Source organism: Giraffa tippelskirchi, chromosome 6, assembly GCF_054371585.1.
Source record: "Giraffa tippelskirchi isolate mGirTip1 chromosome 6, T2T-mGirTip1v1.2.pri, whole genome shotgun sequence".
Lineage (NCBI taxonomy): Eukaryota > Metazoa > Chordata > Mammalia > Artiodactyla > Giraffidae > Giraffa > Giraffa tippelskirchi.
Window position 1 is genome coordinate 135,485,441 of NC_137280.1, and position 22,611 is coordinate 135,508,051.

At 47.8% G+C, this 22,611-nt stretch overlaps 1 protein-coding gene across 5 annotated transcripts in view; it reads left to right on the plus strand.

The window, feature by feature from the left end:
- The window catches only part of SLC36A1 (solute carrier family 36 member 1), a 326,176-nt gene that overhangs the window by 178,476 nt on the left and 125,089 nt on the right, over window positions 1–22,611 (plus strand). Inside the window, exons 15-16 of one of the 5 annotated variants that reach the window (XM_081495967.1) lie at window positions 12,795–12,933; window positions 13,615–13,706. The exons of 2 other annotated variants lie outside the window; for them this stretch is intronic. The gene's annotated coding sequence lies outside the window, so the exon portion shown is untranslated. Of the gene's footprint in view, window positions 1–12,794; window positions 13,285–13,614; window positions 13,707–21,120; window positions 21,553–22,611 lie in introns of those variants that run through there. 2 more of the 5 variants (XM_081495963.1, XM_081495960.1) reach the window with 2 other exon arrangements.

Sequence of the window (22,611 nt, forward strand, 5' to 3'; positions counted from 1 at the left end):
GGGCTGAACTCGGGCCTTGACGGCCCAGTTCAATGTTCCACTCCACCCATCCTACCTCCACAGATACACATCGGATTCCTACTTCCCCAAAGAGCTGCTCCCACTCCCCCTACCCACCCCAGTGCTGCCCTTGGCCTCTGAGGCTCGCTGCCTTTCTCAGCCCTCCCACAGCCAGAAGAGTTGAGGTTCTAATCTGGGTGCCTCTAAAGAGTCCCACAAGAGTCAGGGCCAGCCAGATGTCTAATTCTCCCTTAGGCCTGCCTCCCGCCCCCTCACCAGGTCACTCTGTCTGTGTAGGGACCCTGTGCCCCCTGCCTTGGACACACATGAGGACTTAGCATCTCTCGGTTCCCTGGCCCCAGCCCTTCCTCCTCAAATCAAAGAGAAGCTAGTCTCCCCATCCCCTTGAAGGTGCATCACCAGAAACCCCGAGCAGGGAATTTCATTCTCCCAAGAAAAGGAATCCAACTTTCCATACATAAAAATATGACCTTGCTGCTCCAGGAGATCAAAGCCCTAACCTTGTCCATTCCTGGGCCCCAATCCCCAGCGCTAGGCTTGGGCTGGCTTCATTCAGTGTACCTAGGTGTACCTGGCTTCAGGCAGGGCCCAGGTGCCCTACTCCTGCTGTACCTGCCCCAGCCATCTCCCAGGTTCTGTTGCACCTTCCAGGACCCCCTCAGAATGGATGAGCTTTGCAACCCACCCCCTGACTTTCCACCCTCCAGCAGTTCTTACCTGGACCCTTCGGGTGGAGGAGGATGCCCCGGAGTGGGCCGCTGGGCAGGAGCCCCTTTCACAAGCACCGGGCTGACAAGCTCCGGAGGGAGGCGCGGAGTCTCAGAGCAGGAACGCGCACACTCAAAGAGGCTGCTGAGAAAGTTGGAGTAGGTGTGTCCCAGCCCAGGAGGAGGAGGAGGGAAAAGGAGGTGGGAGAATTGAGGCGGATCTTCCCCTCCTGCCAGCTCTCTGTCTCACGGAGCAGGAGGAAGGGAGGGAGCCAACTGGGTTGTGGCCCAGAACTCAACGGTGGGGAATCAAGTCATGGAAAATGACGGCTGGAGAGTTGCTGAGAAGTCCGGCCCATCTCCACCTGCCTTCTTGGTTTTTGAGGGATAAACTGAGGCCCCGGTCAGGTCGTACTTGTCTGAGGATGCACAGAGACCACGAGGCCCTGGGAAAGGACCAGGTTGCTCAGCTCTCTGGCCAGAATTCTCTCCTTTCTCCTCCCCACTCTGCAGATCTGAGATGAACAAGCACAAGCACCCCTCCTCTTGAGGTCTGGTTCAGAACCCTGGCACTGCCACCTACTAGCTCAGTAACCCTGGGGTGGCGGGGGCGCTGTTACTAGTCTGAGCCTCAGTTTCCTTTTGGGTGGATAATAACTCCTACCTCACAAGATTGTTATGAGGATTAAATGATATAAAAGTTGAGGGAAGGCACTTCACAGACTAACTCCTCCATAAAAGGCAATTCTTCTTACGGTCATTAGCTCTGACTTTCTCCATGAGTGACGTAACCTCTCTGATCTCTGGCTTCCCCAGCCGTGAAATGGGGTAACAGGAATCCCTGCGTTGTAAGGTTGTGCAGAATCATGGGGCAGAGATGTGTGTAAAATGCACGGCACAGTGCCTGGATCTCTTTTCTAGGCACTGTACCAGGCACTGGGGATGTAGTGATTCGCCCTGCAGAGCTGAAAATGGCTCTGAGACCATCCTGTTCAGTTGCCCTACCCTCCTCTCTCCCTGGACTTGCAACCCTTCTGCAGCTTCCCTGACAAATAAATAAGTCTTTGCTTGCATACCTCTAATTATGTGGAGCTCACTACCTTTCCCAGCAGTCAGTTCTGATTCTTAACAATTCTACCTGATGTCCAGCTGAGCAGTAGCCCTTGAACCTGGTTAATAAACAAGCGTTCTATTTATCTTTATTCTTACTCTTATCAAAACCATGTGACCTAAGGCAGATGACATCACTTTCCTCTGTTTCCTCATTTGTTAAATGGACTCAAAACTGCTGAGGCCACTCAGCAAAGATATTTCCTCTGCCACGTGACAAATGCTAACGCCTGATTCTCTGGCTAGGACTAGGTTTTCTAGATGTTTAGGCTCTGGTTTAGGGGACCATGTGTTTAAGCGGAACCATGAATGTTCTGGTCTTTTTAAAATATATTTATTTATTTTTGGCTGCACTGGATCTTCATTGCTGTTAATGGGCTTTCTCTAGTTGCGGCCAGCAGGGGCTTCTCTTGCTGTGGAGCATGGGCTCTAGGATGCGCAGGCTTCAGTAGTTGTGTTGCACGGGCTTAGCTGTACATGGGCATGTGGGACCTGGTTCCCTGACCAGGGATCGAACCTGTGTCCCCTGAATTGGCAGGTGGATTCTTAACCACTGGACCACCAGGGAAATCCTCAGGTTCTGATCTTGTTTATGGAGGAGTAAAGAGACTCTTGGCTGTATCCCAGCTCTCAGGAGATATCCATTCATGGAATGACTGCAGTCCCTGAGGACCACGCCCTCAGGGATCTGTCACCAGCACTGGGGATGACCACAGTGTCAAGCAAGTGGCCACCATGTGTTGCCTGAGACGTCCAGGGAGAAGTCTCCCAGGCGTCCCTCCTATAGGCTGCCTGAAAGCCTTAGGGGTTTACAGCATGAGAGGACTCCTGTGATCAACACCAATGGAAAAGCTAACCTGGGCAATTATCCACTTGGCTGATTGCCGCCCAAGTCTCTGAGTCTGGGCTGATTAGGCATTAACCCGAGGAAGGTGGCTGGGCAGCCCCACGAACCCTTTGATTAGTCATGTGTGAGACTATCTGCCTGTCCAGCAAAGGGATGTCTGCAGCCTGAGGGTAAGAGGAGATGAGGAATGGGATGAACCAAGAACCGCAGATCCCTACTGACATCTGTCCCTTCCTCTCCAGTTCCCCCTCCACTCCTGCCCCAGGCCCTGATCCTCCTCCCTGCTGGCCCCAGGCCCTAACCGGGTACCCACGGGACCACCTGGGAAGCCCCAGGGATCTCTGTCAAACCCAGGAGTTCTCAACTGGGGCCGCTGCACACTGGCATCACTTGGGGAGCTACAAATTCTAGTGTCCAACCACTGCCCACCCACTGAATTGTTGCCTCCAACTCCCTGGGAGCAGGCCCCGGCATCAGTGTTTCCCAGCAGTGTCAGCCATGCCATAGGCATTAAAAGAATTACATCTGATTCTGAATTCCCTGCCTGGACCTCAGTTTCCCTGTTTCATTAAAGCAGGTGTTGAATTCTGATCTTTAAGATCCAGCTCTGAGATTCTAAAGCTCTAATATTCTTGACATAGGATTTTGTAGGCTTCTAAAGAAAGACCTAGCACACCATCCCTGCCCACTCTCCTATTTGTCTGGAGAAAGCTGGACTCCCCACTGTGGTCTGGGTGAGTGCTTCCCCTTTCCCTCCTAGGTTTTCCTTTCTAGAGCAATCTGTCCACATTCCCCATGAGGTAGGGAGTATAAATTAGGGGCTTGAGCAGTGATGAAAATTCTAACCAGATGGCAAATTTCAGGGTGTCCATAGAGTCTAGAAGCACAGATAATTGTATTTTCGTTTTTAACAGGCTGAACCCCTCTAATTCCTTCCAGGGCAGGCTGAAATCTTAGGTTAATTCAGGGGAAATCAGAGACACAAGTCATGAGAGCCAGGACATCACAGATGCAAGTATAGGATTGGCTGACAAGCATCCTGCTTGGCGTGGGACTGAGGGGCTTCCAGGGATGCGGGGCTTTCAGGGAAATGGGACTGGTCTGTCACCCTAACGGAGGGTACTGCTGCATTACTGCCCCATGTGAGCTGCATACTCAGGGTGTATGGGATGAATGTAGTCCACCTTGGAGGACTGGTCTGGAGAAAAGATTCAGCTCATGGGGACAGTTGGCTAATGGACTGGTTACACAGAGACAACACGGTCAATGAATATGAGATGCAAGCTGTCATCTCTGGGGCTGGTCTCTCTTCTGTCGTACTGTGTTCTTCCTGGCAAGGGTCATGTAGAGCAGGATGGGAGTGGGTACAGGGCGGGGACCCTGGAGTCCAGTTTGTGGACCTATGGACAGGAAGGGCTCCAGAGGCTTGACTGTCAAAGGAAGGGACATGGTGCCTTTAAGGAGGATGAAGTCATGGGGGGATAAGGCCACCTGGCTCTGTGAGGGCTGCAGCCCAGGGGAAGAAGCAGAAGGTGGAAGGCAGGTGGGCTGTGGGGGCCGAGCTGGGGGATGTCAGCTCCGCAGCTGACAGACGGGACCCAGCAGGAGTGGGAACCACTAGCCCTGGCATTGCCTGGGGTGCCCGGGAATGTAATCAAACACTCAGCAGACCTGCTGGCCATGGGCATCTGGGTACCACCAGGCCCTCCAGCTCATCCTGACCCCCAGCTGGCAGTTCTGACAGCTCCTGCCAGGAGCAGTGTCCGGCCTGGTTGGTCAGGCTGGAGAGAATGAGCTCACCTGCCCAATCCAGCCCTCCGTCAGCCTGCCCCAGGCTGGTGCTGGTGGGTGGGGCTGGCACAGAGCTCCCGGAGCCCGGCTGGCTTGTCCAAGGCTTTGGTTAGGTCACCCCAACAGGAAGCTGGGAGGTGGTGAGTTGCTCCAAAATGGACATGAAACAGAACCTCTGATGTCATGCTCACCCTTACCTGCCTCCAGACCAGGGGATCTGATTGGCCCTGCCCCCACTCCCGAGAATCAGTATCCCTCCCATGTCCCCTTCGTCACAACCACGAACCACTTTTCTGCCTTTTGTATAGTAACAACAATTATGATGAATCTATAAATAAATGATATTTGTTCTGATTTATGAAGTACTAGGCTAAGCATCATCTCATTTGATCCTCAAAGGCATCCTCCTGATAAGGTACTACTATTACCATTCTCATTTTGCAGAGGAAGGAACTGGGATTTAGTTTTAAGTGACTTGTCCAAGGTCGTCATACTCTGAAATGGCAGAGACAGGATTTGAACCAAGTTTATCGAAATCTAAAACCTGTGCTCTTAGCCTCGGCCCTTGGTTATGCTCCAGTCTAATCATATGATTTGGATCCATGGCCATGCCATCTGCATCTAGAGAGGCCCCCCTCTTGATCCAATGCTCTGCTCTCTCTGTCTTGCACATCCCAGTAACTTTTTAATAAGGTGCCCCCACATTGTCCTTTTACACTGGTCCTCATAGATGAGGTGCAGATGACCTGCAGATCAGCCAGCTTCAGCCCATCACCCTCCACTGGCTCCTGCTGGGAGATTGCCATCCTGCCCACACCTACCAGGTTCCTCACATGGTTGCCCACCGAGGAAGGTCTCTTGGCCTCTCCCTCTGTACCTCCCCATGAACTGCCAGGGCTTCTGTGCCCTTGCCGAGTGCAGATTGCTCTGTTCCGGTCTGAGGTCTGGGCAAGATACCTCTGTGTGGTCCCCCTCCCCCTTGCTGTATTTATCGAGGGGGTGGGGTGCAAGGGGAGGTTTGGACTTAAGGTTAGACATTTGGATTCAAACCCAGCTCTGCCATCTTGCAGCTGTGTGGCATTGGGCAAGTTACTTAATCTCTCTGGGAAGTAGTTTCCTCATCTGCCAAATGGTGGTGAAATAGAAGTGGCTGAATGGGGCTCTTATTTTGCAGGGGTTGTCAGGATTAAATAAGATAGTGAATCAGCAAACCTCCAAGCAGGGACTTCCCTGGTGATCCAGTGGTTAGCACTTTGCCTTCCAGCATTGGGGTTGCCAATTTGATCCCTAGTTGGGGAACTAAGATCCCACATGCCTCGAGGCCAAAAAACCAAAACTTAAAACAGAAGCACTAGTGTAACAAATTCAATATAGACTTTAAAAAATGGTCCATATCAAAAAAAAAAGCAGTGTGCCTGGGGCAAAAAGTGGTGGTTCTCCAGATCAGTGGTGTCTAATTCATCTATGCGGAGAAGGCAATGGCACCCCACTCCAGTACTCTTGCCTGGAAAATCCCATGGACAGAGGAGCCTGGTAGGCTGCAGTCCATGGGGTCGCTAAGAGTCGCACACGACTGAGCGACTTCACTTTCACTTTTCCCTTTCAATCACTGGAGAAGGAAATGGCAACCCACTCCAGTATTCTTGCCTGGAGAATCCCAGGGACGGCGGAGCCTGGTGGGCTGCCGTCTATGGGGTCGCACAGAGTCGGACACGACTGAAGCGACTTAGCAGTAGCAGCAGCAGCAATTCATCTATGAAGTTCCAATAGCTCTTCATATGGTGCTAATGAAATATGATAGGCACAGAGAATGGATAGATGGGAATTTGTTTGGCAAGTGTCAAAACGCCACATGTGTAGAGGGTAGGACATGGTTACAAATAAAGGAGCTTCCCCGCTGGCTCTGCAGTAAAGAATCTGCGTGCAATGCAGGAGACACAGGAGACGTGGGTTCAGTCCCTGGGTCGGGAAGATCCCCTGGAGGAGGAAATGGCAACCCACTCCAGGATTCTTGCCTGGAGAATTCCATGGACAGAGGAGCCTGGCGGGGTACAGTCCATGGGGGTCACAAGGAATCAGACACGACTAAAGTGACTGAACACACATTAACTGTTTTATACATCTTCATCTAGCACACAGACAAAAGAACTGAGGCCTGGAAAGATTTCCTGGTGTGCTCAGGGCCCTACTGCTGGCCCCTTCCTCGCTTTCTCAGACGCTTGGGTCCTGCAGAGTCACCTCCAGGCTGGCAGGGAAGAGGCCCTCAGGGGCAGGAGTCTGCTCTCCAATGCCTGGATTCCAGAGGCAGCTCTGGCAACCCGACCAGCCCCACATTCCAGACATTCTGCCCAGGCGAGGAAGAGGCCGGCCCTGAGGGAGGAAATCCGGAACCACTAGACAAGGGGTGGCTAGGGGAGAGGTCTCCTGGGGAGCAGGCCTGCCTGCCGCTCTGGATTCCTCAGTGCCCACAGCCCTCCTCACAGGCCAGACCTCAGCCCGCCTGAGGCCCGAGGCTGGGGGTGTTGCTCAGGGAAAATGACTAGTAGCATGGCAGTTTTCTAACTAAAGACTTTGTAGGGATCCTGGAGGGACAGAGGGATGAGGTTGTTAAAACATGCAAGTTCCATTGAGATCGATAAGTACACACTGTTGTATTTAAAATGGATAACCAACAAGGACCTACTGTATAGCACAGGGAACTCTGCTCAATGTTACGTGGCAGCCTGGATGGGAGGGGAGTTTGGGGGAGAAGGGATACATGCATATGTATGGCTGAGATGCTCTGCTGTGCACCTGAAACTGTCACAGCATTATTAATCAGTTATACCCCAATATAAAATAAAAAGTTTTAAAAGAAAAAAGACAAAAAAAAAAAAACAACCCACATGTTTCAGCCCCCTCCCCATTACAGAGGGGCCCAGCAGTCTGTATTTTAAAAAATATTAATTTATTCATTTATTTTTGACTGTGCTGGGTCTTCAATGCTGCACAGGTTTTGTCTAGTTCTGGCAAATGGGGGCTGCTCTCTAGTAGGGGTGTGTAGGCTTCTCATTTCAGTGCAGTGGCTTCTCTTGTGGTGGAGCATGGGCTCTAGGGCATGTGGGCTTCAGTAGCTGCAGTTCCCGGGCTCTAGAGCACAGGCTCAGTAGTTGTTGCCCATGGGCTCAGTTGCTCCGCAGCATGTGGGATCCTCCTGGATCAGGGATGGAAACTATGTCTCCTGCACTGACAGGCGGACTCTCCACCGCTGAGGCACCAGAGAAGCCCAGCTTTCCAGATTTTTAAATGAGTCTCCAAGAGGGTGCCAAGTCAGGTTTGGGAGCCTCTGTATTTTTGTTATTATCTAGTCATTCAGTCATGTCCAACTCTTTGTGACCCCATGGACTGTACCCTGCCAGGCTCCTTTGTCCATGGAATTTTCCAGGCAAGAATACTGGGGTGGGTTGTCATTTCCTTCTTCAGGGGATCTTCCTGACCCAGGGGTTGAAACTGCATCTCCTGCATTGCAGGTGGATTCTTTTGCACTGAGCCACCAGGGAAGCTCAGTCCACTGTATAGATGAGAGATGAAGATGATGCACTCAAGAAAGGGAAAAGAAGTGCCCAAGGTTACCTAGCCACAAGGCCGTCCAAAACGGGAGCCACTGCTCCTGCTGGAAACAGGAGGGTCTCAGCAGTGAGCTGCACAAGGCAGGGAAACCCAGAAAGGAAGAGGGACCTGAGACCAGGCTGGCTCGAGGAAAAATTATAAAGATGAGTAATAATTCCCCCTCTTGTCTCCTCCTTCCCTACCCACCTCCCATGTATCCCTCTCCAGCACAGAGGCTGCCAATGGGCCCAGTTCCCAGTGTGCACCGAGCCCCGGTTGCTCATACCCTGCCTGTGGACCTCCATGCCCTATCCCCAGTCTCCACTCTTCTCCTGAGTTTCCTTCTCTTGTCATCACGTACAAGAGAGCACCGTGGAGTAAAACCTCCTGGGCTCAAGTCCCAGCTCAGTCACTGTCATGCTGTGTGGTCTTAGGTAGTTTCCTGACTCTCTGACTCTCAACTTATCTGTATAATGATGGGACTAGACCAGCTTTTCTCAAAGTGCAATTCATGGATCAACTGTACAGAAGCACAGAAACTTTGCTAAAACGCAGATTCTCAGACTTCCAACCAGATAAGATGGGTGAAAAAGAAAATCAGAGAAATCTTTAAGTGTTGCATTTACATGGTATATTTTCCTTCTCAAATAATAAAACATTACATTTAAGGCTAAAGTCCTCTTTGCCACCACCAGCAATACCTTCTTCAAAGGCAAACAATACAATTATTTAGGTGTGTAACCCTTCTTACATTCACACGTAAATATACCAGTAGGAGATATGTAGCATTTGGGGTTTTTGCTTGCTTTGAGGGGCTGGGGTGGGTTGTGTGTCCTTCTGCAACTTTTTCACTCAGTGGTGTGTCTTGGGGTCTTTTCATGGAGCTACCCAGGCTTGGAGCTCATTCTGGGGCTCTCTCAAGTTTGAGAACCTCAGAGCTAGCTAAACTCTGACATCATATCTTATGAGTCTGATTTTAGCATAGGGTAGGGGCAGGGAGAGCGGATATTTCCAACAGTGAGGGAAAGTCCAGCCTAATTAGAGGGTCCTCGGTACTTGGCCGTGGACTCCATTGCTCAGATATGCTGTCTCAGGGGTGTGATACCCTGGGAGCCAGCTAGGGACCCCTACTTCCCTTCCCTTAGAGCCCTCAGGGCCACTCCTCTCCCTTGCCAGCCTCCGGCCACCCTGATGCCATCTGTGTGGGTGAAGCTGATTCAGGCTCTCCTGCCACCCAGAAGGCGGCTCCCTGTGGCTCTCACTGGGGACTGATTGATGTGACTTGGTGAAGCAGCCCGAGTTTCCCAGTACCTCCTCTGTGGACACCTTCAAGCACATGCTATCTGGCTCCAAGGGGGTGGGGGGGAGGCTCAGGAGTCATCACGGTCCAGAGTAGTGACATTCTCTTCACTGTGCTCAAGCTTCTGCCTCAGCTGTGGGACCTTGAGGGAGCCCTGATCCTTCTCAGGGCTTCCCTCTTCCCATCTGCACAGAAGGTTGTACTCATTAATCTCTAGGCTTGGCAAGAGCATCTAGCAAGACAAATCATGCAAGATTTGTTGAGTGAATAATAGTTGAAACGACCCTTCCAACTCCCAAGGACTGCAAATTCCATCCAGCCAGTATGAACAAAATGCACGGCGTGTGCCTAGCCCTAGACTGGAAACTGAGAAGGGTAGAACCCTGGAAGAGACGTGGTCTTTGCCCTGGAGCTGTGAACAGCCCAGCTGGGGGTCCAGTCAGCGAGTCAATCAATGTTTTCCTGGAGTCTAGCCTGGGGAGGAATGGAACCAGGTCAGGGCAGTCATGGAAGGACAAGGGGTCAGGTCACAAGTGATCAGGGGAGAGTGTGGGTTAGGAGACAGGCAAGTGGAGACTGTGGTCACACAAACTAAGGGTCCTGCAAAGAGGTCAGAGGAGAAAGCATTCAGAGGGAAGATGAGGTACGTGGAGAGTGGAAGCAGGAGATGCAAGTAGGGGGAGTGCGATATATGGCAGGCTCGATAAATATTTGCAATAAACAGCTTGTTATAGACACCAGTTGTGTTAAATGGATAAACAGAAATTGTTGTTTAGTAGGTAAGAAGTTGTGTTTGACTCTTTGAGACCCCATGGACTGTAGGCCCCCAGGCTCCTCTGTCCATGGGATTTCCCAGGCAAGAATACTGGAGTGGGCTGCCATTTCCTTGCTTAGAGGATATTCCTGCCCTAGGGCAGGATCGAACCCATGTCTCCTGCATTGGCAGGTGAATTCTTTACCACTGAGCCACCAGGAAAGCCCAAACAGAAATAGATGATCATGTTAAATAGATGGCAGAAATAAGCAGATGGGAGTAAGGGTCATTGGATGTAGGGTCTGATGCCTAAATTTAGATTTGGGCCCTTTTACTTACTGACTCTTACTGACCTTGTAACCATGAGAGTTTTGTGCTGAGAAACAGAGATGATCAGTCCAGTCTGCCGTGTTCACCAGGAAATTATAAGAATTGCCCAAATAGTAGATGAGAGGGGAAACTGCATAAAGCTACATGTAAGTGTCAGAGGATTGTGGAAATAAGCAAATCTAAAGGACTTCTCAGTACTAGATATACAAAGAGGACAATGCAAGAGTGGCTGGTGGAGGAATAGACATAGGAGTTGGATTGTCTATTACACAGCAGTAGGTCCTACTCCATCAAGTAGCTGTAGAGTTACTGAGGACCTGATGTTTGGAGACTGCTTGAGGTCGATGTCTCACTTTACTCGTCATCCAAAACTTGACTCACTTTACTCACCATCCACTTTGTCTCATCATCCAAAACATGCTACTCCTCCCTGACACAGCACCTTCTTCTGTGAGGCTCAATTCTGCTTTCCTCCTCTGAATCCCCTGGATCACTCAGCCTCAGGGTCAGTATCCAAGGGCCCACAATATCAGAATCACTTGGGTGCCCGCTGACAAGTACAGATTCTGGGGTCCCAGTTTTGTCTTCTAATTCAGAGTCGTTTAACATGCCCCAGTTGAGGATACCAGCTTGATGCCTCACACACAATGATTCTTCAGTAAATATCTGTTCATTTTGCAGCTGTTGCTGTTTGCCTGGGCTCACTGGTTGATGTCCCATTGGCAGAATTGAGACCTGAACCCAGGTCTCCTGATGCCTATTCCAGGGGCCCTGCCAGTGCCTCCTGCAAGGAAATGGCCACCATGACCTCTCCATGGCCTTAGGCTCTAAGATTGCAGACTCCTCAACAACTCTGAGACACAAGCCTCTCCAACTGCCTGAGGATTTTAAACTAAGCCCTCTGGCTTTCACCAGGCTGCTGCTGGGATCCTTGAAAACCCAGGGATAAGAGAGGCCTAGTAGAGATAAGAGATTCTTGCTTCTCCTCCCATCTGCCTGCTGCCCAGATGGGGGCCATGCTGATGCAACGCTGAAGTCCCAGGTGTGGAGCCACGGGGGCGATGCAAGAGCAGTGGAGCTGCTAATTACCCACAGAAATCCCGCCTTGTTTAGAGCAATTGCTCTCGCCCTCACAACTCCCTGGAATCACCTGTGGAACTTTACAAAATATTGTTATGTGAGCCCACCCCAGAGACTGTGAATGTCTGCAGGTCTAGGCATCAGGCTGTTAAGTCTCAGTACTTGGTGCCAACATGGAGCCAAGGCTGGGAAGCAATGCCTAGAGGTATCCCTTATCCAGGGACGCGCCATGTTTTCCAGCTGGAGTGCTAAGCATTGAATCCACATTTTCCAGATGGAGTAAATGAGACTTTGAAGCATCAGGCAATACACTCCGGAGCACACAGTGTCTTCCTTAAAAGCCGCAGAAACCAACTTTGCATAAATTACACAGAAGGGGAAATTAACGCACAGTTATGAGTGACACAGAATGAGAATATAGGGTTCATAGCTAGACCTTCCAAAAGACAAGAGCCAGGAGTAGATGGGTGATCAACTCAGGCCATCACCACTGGAAGGATGCCCCTCATCTCCGTGAGCAATCTCAAGATCCAGATTGCTTCCAGGGGGCTGGGCTGGCTGAGCTTGGGTCCCCTGTAGAACTGAGATGAGGGAGAAGCAGACCCTATACTTGTATGCCTTGAGAGTGAGGGCTTAGACAGTAAAGAATCTGCCTGCAATGCAGGAGACCCGGGTTCTATCCCTGGGCCAGGAGGATCCCCTGGAGATGGAAATGGCAACCCACTCCAGTATTCTTGCCTGGAGAATTCCATGGACAGAGGAGCCTGGAGGGCTACAGTCCATGGGGTTACAAAGAATCAGATATGACTGAGCAACTAACACAACAATAGAGAGTGAGTGCATCCTTAAATTTTTCACCCTGGGGCCCTTCGACACCTGACTCCCCTCACCCTAGTGCTGAGCCTACACCTTGGCCCAGGGCTGAGGATCACCAGAGTGACAGCCCATTAAGACTGCATCAGAGAGCCCCCGGATGCCTCTCCAAGACTGGGATGCTATTAGCAAAAAGAAAGGAATGGATGCTGTGTGGGTGAAAATATAGGTGCCCACTCCCAGGTTTTAGAGCAGAGCAATTAGCAGCATGACTCTGGAGTTGGATGAATCTGGATTTAAACCCAGGGCCTCCCCTTAATATCTACTTGACCTCAGACAACTCAGCTTGTTTTTCTCAGTGAAGGTACAAAATGATGCTGATACTGGTACCATGTGTTGACTGCTGAGTTCTGGTTCTTCATGCCATGTTCTTGCCCCGCCCCCCCATACCAGTGTTCTCAAATGTTCCAGTGGGGGCACCTAACTGCAAAGGAGAGAGGGCTTGGGCCCCTGAGGACCTGGAGGCAGAATCTGAAACCACTCACAGCAAGCACATCCTTCCAGACTGCCAGCAAGTCCACAGCCCAGGGAAGTAAGTGCTTATGTCCACAAAAAGACACATACAGGAATGGTGACAGTGATGCCATTCATAGAATCCATAAACTGGAAACAAACAAAATGCCCATTAACAGTAAAATCAGTAAATGGAGCAATAGTATGAGAGCACAGAAAATAGCAGACCACTGCTACCCGTAGTGACATGAATGAATCTCAGACAAGTTCCAGGGAAGCAAGCCAGACCCCAAGTAGCATTTCCTGTATGACTCCATGTACATGAAGTTTAGGAACCAACAAAATTAATCCATTGAACTGTACTTAATAAGATCAGCGAACTTTATTAGATGTAATGCCAATTTAAGAAAAAATTTTAATTAAAAAAAAAGGAAAATATTTAAGTTCTGCAATCTAGACAAATATGCTTAGACTTTAACAATGATTTCCTCCAAAATATTTCAGGGAAATGGGCTATTTGGGAATATAGGCCTTGTTTTTCCAGTTGGCATCAGTCCCCTTTTCCTAGTGTCCATCTATCCTTGGAGCATGCTCCCAAGTTCAGAAGTTTTCCCCCTCACTCCATTTTGAATGATCTCCATAAACATCCAAAGCCCAGAGTAGCAAGCTAATGGTCCATAAGCCACAATCACCCCTTCTCAGGTTCTGTTTGACCCACTCTATGTTGTTTGTTTGTTTGTTTTTCCATTTTTCCTTTCAGAATAATCCAGACTTCTCTTGAAACTTTGGATATCTGAAAAATGGGCATGTTGGCAATAAAGGACTGGAGCTTAGATGCTGCAGGTCTTGACAGATGGGACACGGGTATGTGAGTTCCTCCAGCCCCTCCTGGCCGGCCTCACTCATGCCTTGCGTCTTCCTGACCTCTGCTGGCATTTGAGCTGGTGCCCTGCCTGCTCACCTCAGACCCGAATCTCTACTGCTCTCTTATCCAAATCCTTCCCTGGCCCCTCTGTCACTCCTCCAGAAAGCCTCCCAGATAAGCTCCCCAACACTGTCTTGTCCTTTCTAGGTCAGGGGCCAGTCCAACCCATCACCTGTTTTTGTACTGCTTGTAAGCTAAGGATAGGTGTGAGATTTTCAAACAGTTAGAAAAAATCAAATCAAGCATAATACATTGTGTTACATGAAAATTAGATGAAATTCAAATTTCAGTGTCCATACCTAGGTTTCTTGGAATATAGCCATGCTCACTCATTTAGGAATCATCTGTGGCTGCAGAGTTGAGGAGCTACAACAGAGAGAGTATGGTTCATAAAGCCTAAAATATTTACCATTTACCAGCCTAAAATATTTAATATTTCTCTTTGCAGAAAAAGTACACCAGACTGTGCTCTAGGTGCCCCCAGTCCACTGGGTTGTTGCCGTATCAACTTCACACTCTGTGCTGTTTGGATAATTTGCTGTCTTGCTCTCCTTAATGAAATTGTGTCATATGCCACCTTTGTACCACTCCTTCTGTGGTATTTTCTTTAATATATTTATTATTTATTTGGCTGCTCCGCATCTTAGATGTGACACACAGGATCTTTAGTCGCAGCATGTGGGATCTAGTTCCCTGACCAGGTATTGAACCTGGGGCCCCTGCATTGAGATCTTGGAGTCTGAATCATTGGACCACCAAGAAGTCCCACTTCTTCCATGGTCTTACCTCTGATGGAGCAGATAGTTCTCTGCCTTACGGGTTGGGAAGCAGGAACAGCCTGAACCCCTCCAGTGGATCTGGGAAGACTAAGGAGCATATCCAAGCTGTAACACCAAAGGAGGCAGAGACCTGGATACCTACTTCCTCTTTTAATTGCCCCCACTTACAAGAACCCTAGAACCCTAAGTCTCTACTCCTGGAAGGGACTTCTGAGAGCCTTCCACCCACCCATCCACCCATCCATCCACCCACCCATCCATCTATCCATCTATCTATTTACTCATCCAACACTGTTAGCGCCCCTGTATGTTCAGCGCCCTGTGCAAGGTTAGATTGGAGACTAAAACTTGGTTTCTGTCCCCAAGAACATAGCACTTAGTGGGTAAGATGGATGTCTAAAAACAAAATTATACTTCAGTGTGAAAAGCATTATAGGGCGATGTGAGCATGCAGCCCATGCTAACTCCAATTCTTTAATTTTGCAATTGAAGACAACATAGTGAACCGAAGAGGCTAAGAAACTTGCCCAAGGTCCCACCGCAAGTTAGTGACAGACATGGAACTAGAACTCTTTCTTAACTCTCTCTTCTTTGCACTTGGCTCTCCCATTCCTTCCTCCTCTTATTCATTTAACAAATATTATGGAGCCCCTGGAGTAGGAAATGGCAACCCACTCCAGAATTCTTGCCTGAAAAATTCCATGGACGCAGGAACCTGGTGGGCTACAGTTCATGGGGTCACAGAGAGTGTCACGACTAAGAAAACACACACACACACTCACACGGAGCCCCTACCACATGCCAATCCCTGCTCCATGTGCTGGGCCTGCAGTAAGGAACGAGACTGACTTGCTTCCTGCCTGCTGGACTTTCCATTGGAGGGGAGGAGGCAGAGAATAAAAGCATCAGCAAATCAATCAGTTAGATGATTGGAGCGAGCTGTGTGTTCAAGGGAAAGCAGAAGGGTCAGAGTAGCTTGGCCCCACCCTGGTGGGGTGGCCAGGGAAGGCCACCCTGAACAGATGACCTGGGAGGGGACCCAGAGTGAGAAGAAGCCAGCCACAAGGTCAGAGAGGAACTTCCCAGGCAGAACGAAGAGCAACAGCCAGGCTGTGCTTCCTCCCAGACTCAACTCCTTGCTCCACTCTGAACAAGAGAACCGCACCCTGCAAGGTAACTAGAGACTATTTCTCCTTGAGGGTTTTGCTCTGCTTTTTGCTTGCTCGGTGCCGTCTGCTGTGCTAACTGGAAGCGCCGTGAAAGGGGATGCTGTGGAGGGTTGCCCATCCAGGGTGTTGCTGTGAATTGAGGGGAAAGTGGTGAGGAAATTCTGATGGAGGTGGGGAAAGCAAGGGGGTTTCTCTCTGAGCACTCAACTGACAGTAAATGAGACTCTGCAAGACTGGTTACCAAAAAGTAACAAAACCTCTGTCTCAGCCACATAATTGCTGCACTTAATTCTTTAAAGGATTATCTTCGAGACTGGAGGAGGATAGGGAGCCCAACCTGGGAGTTCTGGCAGCCACACAACCTCCTCTGAGGCAGCAGGGAGACCTGAGGACCCCAGTTGCCTCAGCAACAACCCAGTTGGGAGCCAGGAATCCAGGGTTATAGTCCCATCTCTGCCCCTGAGTGACTGTGTGACCTTGAACCGGTATCCTATCCTCTCTGGGCCTCAGTTTTCTCATCTGTGCAGTGAGTGAGGATGTGCTGAGAAGCATAGCTTCAAACTATACTTCAAGGAGCCCTAGAGTCCTAAAGAGGGGTTCTCAGGGTTGCCTTGGGGGAAGGGGCAACAGAAGTTAAGACAGAAAGAAGTGGTGTCCCTGCTCTTTTCAAGCAGAATAGCCCTTCTTGAATCCACTTCACCCTCTGGGTTTCTTCATGAGGAGGTGATGTGTAGTAATAATGAAAGCAAACACTGAGCCCTCCCACGATGTTGGGTGGATTACATGCGCTAATGTGTGCAAAGCGCTTAGTGTAATTACCCTGCCTAGTATTTTATCATGAACACATATGTATCTTAGAGATGAGGAAACTGAGGCTCTGAGCTGTTAAGTAAACTGTCTAGGATCTAAGATGCAAACCCTTGTGATCAGGCCCTTTTTAGCTATCCCAGGATTCAGAGCACAGGTGTTTTGTATTAAACTAACAGGCTTGAGCTGAGGACTCTGCTCCTTACTAACAGGCCTTGAGGACCTCAAGGGTTATTGACGGAGATAATGCACATGAGATGCTTTAGATGGAACTGGCTTATGGTAAAGGTTCAATAATTGTTAGCTGCTATCATGGTTATTATTATTTTAGTTTCATGTGAAGACTGATCCCACTTCTAAAATATGTTTGGAAAGGACTGGAGTGAGTGATCCCTAGAGATCTTCCAGACCAGGCAGTCTCCTTCTCAGAGAGAGGCGTGCAGTGTGGGTGGGCGGTACCCTGCTGCTGTGGGGGTTGGCAGGGGTGATGCTGGCTGGTAAGGAGGCTGTCGTTAATTTGGTTTTTACAAAGTGAGAAAAAGAAGGACAGACAGGCTTACTGGAACAATCTCACTGATTTTCACAAAATTCACTTTACTTCATTTCAAGGATGGTACTTGAATAAGATGGAAACGTTTAAGAACAAAAATGCCTGGTGTTTGTTGAGCCCTGGCTATGTTCTGGACACTTTACACAGATGTTCTTGTTTAATCCTCACAACCCCCACCCCTGCACCCTCCCCACCCCACCTCCGCCCACTCCCTGTAGAGTTGAGACAACTGAGACTTAGCACAGTGACTATTTTGTTTGAGGTCCCATCCCACAAACCGAAAAGTGGCAGAGCTGAGACACTCAGAGGCCCTCAGGACGCAGAGCTCTGCTCTACCCACATGCAATGTCCTGGGGCCCACTTTTATGGTTTCTGGCCTTATTGAGGTACAATTTACATGCCATAAAATTCACCTATTTAAAGTATACAGGTCAGTGGCTTTCGATTTATTACAGAGTTAGGCAATGTTCACCCTAGGAGAATTTTAGAACTTTTTTTATCACCCCCGCCCCCAAATTTCATACCCATTAGTGGTCACTCCCCAATCCCCGTCCCTCCCCTTCAGCCCCTGCTAACCTCTCATCTACTTTCGGCCTCTGTAGATTTGCCTAATCCAGACATTTCAAATAAATAAAATCATACAAGATGCGTTCTTTTGTTCCTGGCCTCTTTTCACTGAGCATGATGGTTTTGAGGTTCATTCCTGTGGTAGCATGTGCTTCATTCCTTTCTGTGGCTAAATAAGATCCCATGGACAGGCATACCCTACTTTGTTTATCCCTTTATCAGTTGATGGATACCTGGACTTTTCTACTTTTTCAGCTGTTAGAAATATTGCTGCTATGAACATATATGTTTGAGGTGGGTTTTTTTTTTTGACATATGTTTTCATTTCTCCTGGGTGGAAAGGCTCTGTCATATGGTAACTCTATCCTTAGCATTTTGAAAAACTGCCAGACTGTTTCCCAGAGTGGCCATTTTGCGGATTCCTGCCAGCAATGTATAAGGTTTCCAATTTCTCTACATCCTTGCCAAGACTTGTTATTATTTGCCTTCTTGATTATAGCCATCCTAGTAGGTGTGAAATTGTATTGGGCTGGGGTTTGGATTTGCATTTCCCTAATGACTAAGGGACTAATTTCCCTAATGATTAATGTTGCTCATCTTTTCATGTGCTTATTGATCATTTGTGTATCTTTTTGTGTCTTCAAATCCTTTACCCAGTTTAGAATTAAATTGTTTATGTTGTTGAGTTGTAAGAGTTCTTTATATATTCTGGATAAAATCCCTTATTATAAATACAGTGTATAAGCATTTTTTCCAATTATGTGGGCTGTCCTTTCACTTGTATGATGGCATCATTTAAAACACACAAGTTTTTAATTTTGATCTCCAGCTAATAAATTTTTTTTCTTGTATTGCTTATGCTTCAGGTATTATATCTAGAAAATTATTGCCTAATCCAGAGTTGCAGAGATTCTCACTGATATTTTCTGATTTTGCAGCCCTTTAGGTCTACAGCCCATATTGAGCTATTTCATGTATGATACTATATAGGGGTCCAAATTAATTCTTCTGCATTTGTGTATCTAGTTATCCCAGAACTGTTTGTTGAAAAGGGTATTATGTTCACGTTGAGTTGTTTTGGTGCCCTTATCAAGATCAATTGCCCGTAAATGTAAGGGTTTATCTCTGAGCTTTTGATTTTTTTCCATTGACCTATATGTCTATCCATATGCCAGTACCACACCATTTTGATTACTATGACTTCAAAGTTAAGTTTTGAAATGGAGAAGTATGAGTTCTTCAACTTTGCTCTTCTTTTTCAAGATTGTTTTGGCTTTTCTGTGTTCCCGGCATTTCCATATACATTCTAGAATTAGCTTGTCATGTGCACGTGTCTGCATGCTCAGTCATATCAGACTCTTAGGGACCCTACGGACGTTAGCCCACCAGGCTCCTCTATCCATGGGATTTCCCAAATTCTACTCAAAAAAGTCCCATTTTTTTAGAAGTATTCTTTCTTTTGTGAAATAAGGTGATAGAAGACAGTAATTTTTAAAGACTTTATTTAGCCAAAGAGAGAGAGCAAGAAGAAAAGCAATCCTGTATTGGGCCCACAAAATTCTGGGAAATATTATCAACCTGTGAAATACAAAAGTGACTTAGAAATTTCTGGAGAATGGGTCACATTTTCAGGTAGGGCAGAGAGTGTGCCCTCCTGGGGAGGAGAAGACAGAGATGGCATCAAGTGGAGACTTGTTGTAGCAGCTACACCTTAGAGTGTCTGAAAGACTGAGAGGTGGGATGGGGAAGACCCTATTTGCAGGAAAGGTCCAAGAGACTGCTGGGGAAAAAAGTCACTCTCAAGCAGGGGAACAAGGTCTTGGCCCCAAGAAGGCACCAATGTCAAGATGACAGAAAGTGGTGACGTGGGGACAGCCCAATGTCTGACATTCAGAATTAAGCTAATATTGACTGAGTATTTATCCTGAACTAAGCACTTTAGATAAATCCTCATTTAATGCTCACAGTCTGCAGTCCATGGGGTTGCAAAGAGTCAGACACAACTGAGCAACTGAATTGAACTGAACAATCTTTTAAGTTCATGTTGCATTGCTTAATTGGCTGACAGAGCACTGTCCAATAGAAATGCCATGTATCCACATATGTGATGTAAAATTTCCAGGAGTCGCATTAAAAAAAGTTAAAAGAAGCAGGTGAAATTCATTTTGGTAACATTTTTATTTAACTCAATATTTCAAAAATGGTATTCTATCCAACTTGAAATCAACATTTACTAGGGAGATATTTTTCTATTCTTTTTTTTTCTTACTAATACTTTAAAAGCCAATGTGTTCTTATACGTGTCCAGAACATCTTGATTCAAATGCTAAATTTTCATAAGCAAGATTTGATCTGTGTTTAGATTTCATAAGGTTTACATTTGAAAAAATAGCTTCACATTTCTGAGTTATATCAAGTATACTTAAAAGTGAACCAAATATGTGCTTTTCAATTTAAATTAATAAAAAGTAAATAAAATAAAAAATTCATTTCCTCAGTCTTCAGTTTCCTAGTCTAACCAGATTTCAAGTGCTCTATAGTCATGAAAGGTTAGTGGCCATTGTGTTGGACATGCAGGTAAACACTCCTGTCACGCTGTGTCATGAGGGCAGTAAGAGTCAGCTTGTTGACCACTGCACCCCTTGCACTGATTGTGACATAGTAGGCATTCAATACAGTTGGGTCATTTGTAGAGATGTGGATGATCTAGAGTTTGTCATAGAGAGTGAAGTAAGTCAGAAAAACAAATATTGTATATTAATGCATATATGTGGCACCTAGAAAAATAGTACAGCTGAACCTAGTTCTAGGGCAGTAACAAAGACACAGATGCAGAGAACAGACACGTGGACACAGTGGGGAAAGGGTGGTGGGATGAATTGGGAGATTAGGTTTGACATATATTTACTACCCTGTGTCAAATAGACAGCTAGTGGGAACCTGCTGTATAGCACAGGGAGCTCAGCTCGGTGCTCTGTGATGACCTAGATGGGTGGGATGGGGGTTGTAGTGGGAGGGAGTCTCAACAGAGCGGGGATACATATATACATACATATACATATAGCTGAGTCAGTTCATTGCTCAGCAGAAACTAACACACCATTACAGAGCAATTATACTCCAGTAAAAATTTTTAAATAAAAAATAAACATTTATTGAAGAATACATATATGAATGCATCAACAAGCAAACTGAGCTAATGGTCGAATGAAATAACTAGTAAACAAACAACTAAAGTAGGCCAAATGCCTACAGTTAGTAAGTGGCAAGGAGAGAATTCAAAGCCAGGTCTGACTCATTCCAAAATCCACTGGCTGCAAAAAAAAAATATGTGGGTATAGGACAAAAAGAAGCCTGACTACTGAGCCAGGGACCGTCAGGGGGTCTGCAATGTCCTGCCAGCCCTCTGTAGGATCCCTCTCGCCCACCTACCCTTCCTGACCTGCTGTGCTACCTTCCCCCTGGCCAGGCTCCGAGAACACTCCAGGAGCTCAGAGGAGTAAAGGCCGGTAGGAGCTGGTGATGCCATGGACGCGGTGACAGCCGGCCGCACACAGCACAAGAGCAAAACCCCGGGCACGGGAAGTGGACACCAGCTGCACAGACAGAGCCCTCATTTGTCTTGAAATCTGCAAGACTGATCTCATATCTGGTCACCAGTCCTGGCCCAGAACAGGAATGAGAAGCCAAGAGAAGACTTCAGTTTCAGTCACAGGACTTCAGAGCTGGAAAAAGATGGAAGGTTCATTTTATCCAAAACATTCATCTGGAATATCAGCAAACTGAGGCCCAAGAAAGGCAAGGTCCCACGCTCGGTTACACAACGGTCTCTTTAAAAGGAAAGATCACATCTTAGTATCTCTATTGCTCGTGATATTACTACTTATTTTCTCTAAAATGATACCAGATTCAAGTTTTCTTCCAGCCCCTGCCAATCCTTCTGCTACCCCCATAATGCTGGACCCCAGTGTTCTTAGGGCGGTGGCCACATTGCCAAGAATTTCAGTCAGTTTTGCCTTGAGCTTTTGCTGACCATTCTCTCTTCCTGAAATGCCTTTCCTCCCTTTGCTCTTTTCTACTCCACCCCCTCACAGTCTCAGCCTGGCTAGAGAGTTACCCTTCAAGGCCAGGGTCAAATATCACTCTTTTGATGAAGTTTCCTCTATGCCAGTGAACTTGTGCATCTCTTCTTCTGCAAGCCTCTCCATAGTAGCTATGGGACAATGGAGAAAACCGGGGGCCACAGGAAACTATGGGAGGGGCCCTGTGCTTTACACAGTAAGTCACATGCATGCATGCTAAGTTGTTTCAGTTGTGTCTGACTCTTCGCAACCCTCTGAACTATAACCCACCAGGCTCCTCTGTCCATGGGATACTCCAGACAAGAATATTGGAGTGGGTTGCCTTTTCCTTCTCCAAGGGATCTTATGTCTCCTGCATTGGCAGGTGGGTTCTTTACCACTAGCGCCACTTGGGAAGCCATGACTGAGACCTAAGGTTGAGGGGAGATTGTGGAAATTAAGACTGGAAAGAAAGGTTGGGGCTGGACGGGAGAATGGAGCAGATCATGAACAGTTGAGAAGTGAGGACGTGGAGGCGTTGCTGTGCCTGTGTGGAGCGGAAGCCAGGAGATCTGATCCTATAACAGGGGCATTTCTCCAGGGATCTTGCTTGATCCCATTTTCACAAGGAGATGGAAAACAACATCACTGAAGGTGTGATCCCTGGCCTCCCAGAGCTTCAACTCCTATAAAGATCAATCATGTATTCATTCATTCAACAAGTGCTCATTGAGAATTTTACCTTGTGCCAGGCACTGTCATAGACATGGAGAATAAAAGTGTGTGTGTGTGTGTGCACACACAAAGTGGAAAAGGTTGATATGTTAGCTCATAATTCTTTCCATGTGCTAAGCACTGACGTATATGATAGGGATACAGCTGGGCAGAAGGCAAGTAGG